Source organism: Octodon degus, unplaced genomic scaffold, assembly GCF_000260255.1.
Source record: "Octodon degus isolate 3935 unplaced genomic scaffold, OctDeg1.0 scaffold00043, whole genome shotgun sequence".
Lineage (NCBI taxonomy): Eukaryota > Metazoa > Chordata > Mammalia > Rodentia > Octodontidae > Octodon > Octodon degus.
Window position 1 is genome coordinate 1666775 of NW_004524619.1, and position 6145 is coordinate 1672919.

General features: G+C 39.2%; 1 pseudogene; it reads left to right on the plus strand.

The window, feature by feature from the left end:
* LOC101561504 overlaps positions 1–858 on the plus strand; it is a 63634-nt pseudogene extending 62776 nt beyond the window's left edge.
* Positions 859–6145: the final 5287 nt, after the last annotated feature.

Here is a 6145-nt window from a genome sequence, read left to right on the forward strand (position 1 = left end):
AGCTCCCACACTTAAAAAATGGAGAGGTCCTGCTTCAAGCCTTATATCTCTCTGTGGATCCTTACATAAGAATGGCATCCAAAAAGTTGAAGGAGGGTGATACGATGGTGGGGGAACAAGTGGTCATAGTTGTGGAAAGTAAAAACTCAGCCTTTCCAACAGGAACTATTGTACTGGCTCTTGCAGGCTGGACAACATACTTCATTTCTGATGGGAAAGGACTGGAAAAACTGCCTACGTCGTAGCCAGATACATTATCACTGTCTTTGGCCCTGGGAACAGTTGGCATGCCAGGCATAACTGCTTACTTTGGCCTGCTGGACATCTGTGGCATGAAGAGTAGAGACACGATGTTGGTTAATGCAGCAACAGGAGCCTTTGGCTCTGTTGTGGGACAGATAGCTAAGCTCAAGGGCTGCAAAGTTGTTGGAACTGCAGGGTCTGATGCAAGGGTTGCCTTTCTTAAACAAAGGATTTGATGTTGCCTTTAACTACAAGACAGTAGATTCTTTGGAAGAAGCATTCAGAAAAGCCTCCCCTGATGGGTATGATTGCTATTTTGATAATGTAGGTGGCAAATTCTTGAACATTGTTATACCCCAGAGGAAGGATTTTGGAAGAATTGCTGTCTGTGGGGCCATCTCTGTGTATAACTGCACCGGCCCATTGCCCCCAGGTCTGCCCCCAGAGAATGTCATCTATAAGCAACTCCACATAGAAGGGTTCCTGTTCAGCAGGTGGTGAGGAGAGGTCCATGAGAATGCTCTGAAAGAGTTGATGAAATGGACTGTACAGGGCAAAATTCAGAATCCACTGACCATGTTGGTGTACCCCACAGACCAATTACCTTTCACCTGAGAACACATGAATGAGCCTTTGGGGGAGATTTCTTCTCCACATCATAACAATAACTTTAGTAAAACCTGACAAACTTTGTTCTTTACTATTTTCATTATTCTTTCCTTCTGGTGATTCATCATTGTTGTTAATTTTGTTCCATAAAATTCATCTCTGGCCACTTATTTGGATTTCTTTAATTTTGTTTTGAAATATATGATTTTCTTTTGGTATTAAAATGTAATTTAACCACATGCAGAGAGAATGTGATCATTATCATTCTGGTTCTTCAGACCTGGTCTAAAGACTTCTGCAGTTTCCTAGTATATAGTGGATCCAACTTCATTTGAAAATACCATGTTAATTGCAATAGTACATAAATATCTAGTATCACACATTTCTCAGTAGTACTTTTCAAATAGTCTTGCTTTGGTGGTGTGCAAAAAGGACTTATTAAGATAATAGATATGCAACTTTCCCTGGCTTCCTGTAAGATATTTATTTTAAGACATTTTAGTGATACATAGATATTTAGACCTATTTTCCTAGTAAACTAAATCTTTAGTCTAAATCATGACCTCTTCCCTGACATAGTTGTATATGACAAACATGGTGTATCTTTCATGGAAAGCAGAATTTTAAACTGTGCCCCTAGATTTCCTGTTCCCTCGCTGGACACCTCCTCTCTAATCCCTTTTACTGTGCATTGGCCAGATATTAGCTCCAGAATATCTTACACTGTAGGTAAACCAAATAAGGAGGCTTACATAGGTGGGCCTAATGTAATCATGGGAGCATTTACCAGCAGAGATTTCTATTGGCTGGAAGCAAAGGCAGAAGCTGAAGAGATAATAGGAGAGAAATCTGATGCCAGAGAGGCTCTTTATTGTCAGAGAGGAAAGGATCACAGTAGCCCCTCTGAATCAGCTCCTGGTTAACAGCTTGCAGGTTCACACTGCAGTCCTTTAGCAAGAAGGCAGTAAGTTCTGTCCAAACAGGAAGTACTCAAATCAAACCTTTCCCCAGTTGGGCCTCCACATGAGGATGCAGCCCATCAGCCCCTGGAGATCAGATCTGTGGAACTGTGAGCATGCAGCCCAGGCATGCTGTGGCAGGTTCTGAGCTCAGTCCACTGTCAGATAATAAATTGGTATTTTGAAAGCCCGATTTTATGATGATTTGTCTCACAACAATATACAATTAATATACTCCTTTTATCCTCCAGAATACCTTTGTTGTATCTATTTTGTCAGTATTAAAAGTACATCAATTTCCTTTTGCTAGTATTTTGTTAGTTTTTTATCCTTTGTTCTTAATATTATTATATTAGGGTGTTGTGCTATCAGCAGCATAGAGTAAAAAGTTTCAATACAAGCTGAAAATCTGTGTTTTATTTTAGGAATATTGTTTAAAAACTTTTTTGTAATTATTAATATGCTCAATTTTAGACCTATCAATGTTTTTCTATGCTTTCTTTTCTCCTATTTACCTTTTAAAAATGGTTTGCATTTATTTCTAAAACTTCAGTATTTCCCTTTTTATTGGTTTGGAAGTTATACATTCTAATTCTATAATTTTTTGTAGTTATCCTTGAAAGTTTACTGTGCATAGTTAATAAAATATGGGCATTGTTGTGAATTTGCATGAAACTTTTAGACATAGAGCTATGAAATTTTTCTTTATTGCTTAAATTCAGTAAATGCGTGGCCCAAGTTAGACATTCCTCGGGGATTCTTTGCCATCACTTCCCCATTTTCTTCTAAGAAAAAGGGGGACGGCTTCCTGTTCCGCCCATCCCTGCTGTCCATGCATGACAATGTCTTCTTAAGCAACAGTGTTCCGATGTCATCATTCTTGCTGGTTTTGAACCTTTGGGAAAGTTACTAATCTCTTTGAACATTAAACTTTTACTTATTGGGAAAGCCTAGTTTATTAGGATTTTTGTGAAAAAAAGATAATATATGTATAGCACTTATATCAATCCCTAAGACTCCATAAAATCATTATTTTATTCGTTAAACATTGATTTGATTTGATTTTTTGTGTCATACATTTCTTTGCTCCAATAACTGCTCCTCTCAAGGCTTGTATATTTTTATGTATGTTTGTGTTCACATGTTCCTTTTCATCTCTCTGAATTATATTGTCAGATTAGACAAAGTGGTCCATTAAAGGTTTTCTGCAAGAGCTTAGAGGCAAGAGGCTATCTTGGTCAAGGGGAAAGTGGTCCCAAGAGGGTGCCATTTTGCTTGTTCTCATGATGCCCTTGAATCCTATAACATGCCATAGAATGAGTAAGTGACAATAAATGAGAAACCTGAAAAAATATTATCACCATTAGCAGCCAAGAAAGACAGGCTTATGTAAATTGAAACTATGCAATTTTTAACCTATGTACTTGGTCATAAACCAAAGCCAAATGAAGAGCATTACTACAAATAGACTTTCAAAAAGGGTTTAGGAGATTTTAGTAGCTTTCTAATTTTGACCATGGATGCTTGTACCTTTTAATTTAGTGGATTTGAAATGCTTGGCTTCAAGTAACATGTTGTACGAAGGTTATTTCTGGACTTTCTCTGTGTGTAAAGTGTAAAATTAGCATCCTTCTTTGGCAATTGAACCTCTTCATTTCAAAACTATCCCAACTCATCAGACTGCTATAGAGAAAGACTAATTAAATGTTCTTCTGCTTTAGGTTTAAGCTCTTTAGAGGCACAGATGCCTAGAGGTCAAATTAAGTGGCAAGAGTCAAAGAAATGATCTGTAATATTTCAATTACATCAGAATATATAAAAGTTTTAAAAACCAGAACTACATGTTATGATTACATTAAAGCCTCCATATAATTATAATTGTTAATCCTCGAAGATGCAACCCAACTGTGAGAATAAGGAAGTCTACTTAAAGGATGTATCTGACTTTCACATTTCTTTTCTTTATTGAAGTTGAACAGTTGCAATGGAAGCCCCTACAAAGTCTTTTTTCCACTGAAATCAGAAGGAATAGCCCCACAATTGCAAAGGCAGCAAGAGCCCATGAAGGAGCAAGGGGCAACACTGCTCAAAAGCATGCAAATCACCAACAACCAAGAGCAAAAAGAAGACAGGTCCAAGGTCACCACTGCCAGGGGCAGGTACGAGAGTTCTTTGAACAGCAAGAAAAGCACTCAAAACCATGTTGTTTTCATTTCTTAAGGAACTAGGAATATTACAAGCAGAAAAATGTGGAATATGGGCACAGACAAGCAACACAACAAGGTTTCATTGTATTTCTCCTTTCAAAAAATTCCACCAAAATGGGAAAATTGAATCATTATGTAGAAAGGCCACATAAAAGGAAATCTATGGGGTGCTCGAGGAGGGGAGGTTCATGCAGACACTGAGCGGGGTTCATTTTCAGGAATCTATGTAGTGTGTATGACTTCTCTTCCAGGCACTTTGAGTTGTCAATTGTATTTATTCTAACAGCCTTATAAGGCAAAACCATTTTACAGATAGGGATGTGAAGGCAAGGAAGATTTGGGAAACAATCATTAGAATACTTCTACAATTTGTCACATATTAACTATTTACCAGACTTTGAATCAGTGAATTGTAAGATAATATATCATTAAATAACAGTACTGACAACTATCACAAGAATAGACTGCATGATTCTAACATCAGAAATGGAAACTTAGAGAGGTGCGATAATTTTCCCCCATAGGCCAAATGCAGGAAAATAGTTCAGTTATAATTTGAACCCAAACATATCAGATTCCAAAGCCTTATCCCCTTATAAAAGTTCTCTAATGAAAAGTTTCAACCCTCCTCCCCACCACTATATTATTGAGTCCAAGAAATGCCAAAGGTGACAACCATTGCATAACGATAAACAGTCTTGCTGTTCCATGTTCATGGCAAGCTATCATCTAGAGGTACTTACCAAGCCTGGAGAGCTATCCTGTTCCCGGGCACTGGTAGGTGTTACAAGTTACCCTCCCTCCTAGTAGCCCGGTGTTAGAACATAGCCTTGGACAGCTCCCGCAGATGCTGTCTTCATGGCTGCTACCATATTGTTGGAGCCCATAGTGTGGTCAATAGGATGTGCTTTAACTTCCTGCCTTGGCTGCCTCTGTCTCTTTCAAGATGTGAGGGAGGACAATGACCAGCTTCAAACATTTTCTGGGGACTGTGGTGTTCTTAATATCATTCCCATTCCCCCTCTCTGCGAGGCACAGCTTGTCCTCAGCCTGGCTAGCTAGACATAGACCATTTCCCCTTGAACCACCCTGCTAGCAGGCTGCCTCTCCCTGTCCTCATTGCAATTTACCCCTTCAGAGGCCTTCTTGCTTGGCTCTGGGCCTTCCTGATATTTGTCCCTTATCTCTCTCTCAGATGAGACCCCAGTGCCCTGTTCCTAATGGACTGACTTCTCCTGGCTGATATATACTGGTAAAGCAAGGAGTCAGCGACAGTGTTATGTATTTCAGAGTACAGGAATTTGAAACCTGGTTCTGTTGCTATTTGATCTTATGCAAGTTCCCAAACCTCTTTGTGCTTCAACTGGCCACCCATCAAGTGAAGATAATAATGGTACCTACTTCACAGTATTGTTGTAAGGACAAAGTAAGTTATTAAATGTAAAATGTTTAAACAGATTTTGATTCATAGTAATTTATGCAATGTTTATTCAATAAAACAGAGAGAATCTTTTATCAGAATGTTTCCAACACATTGTCATAAAGGGAGCTGGGATGAGGCTGGGGCTTCAAGAACTAATAACGTAAGCTTAACTGTGGGTCTGAAGTCTGGATGGAGGACAAAGAAAATCATGAGGACTGCAGAGGACAGACAGAGCCTGGGTGGCCATATGAGCCTGCACTGGAGGCTGGAGTGGGTACCAGGGGCCTGTGTAGGCTGCACCTTCAGTCACCAAGGCTGTAAAGGAGTCACAGGCTGACCTGGATGGGGTGGAACAAAAGCAGAGCTAGAATTTAAAATAATCCATGTGAGCTGGGAGAAAACCTCACCCGAGCCGAGAATGTAGTCCCTCCTTCCTTGCTCCCATAGGTGTGACCCAAAGATCTTGTATAACTGGAGGGGGGAGAAAAGGTCCCTTGAAATCGAAAAGTAAGCGGTGTGGGATTTCTCACTGATTTTATTGAATGACTAGAGGTAGAATTAATTTGCTTTATTTAAAACAAAAAAAGGAGGGGCTATGATGTCATTTTTGCTCTCATATCTATCAGTTATATCGATCTTTTCTACCCTTTAATCTGGCTGCTGTATAAGATATAACTAATGTTTGGATAATTTCGCCAATCCTT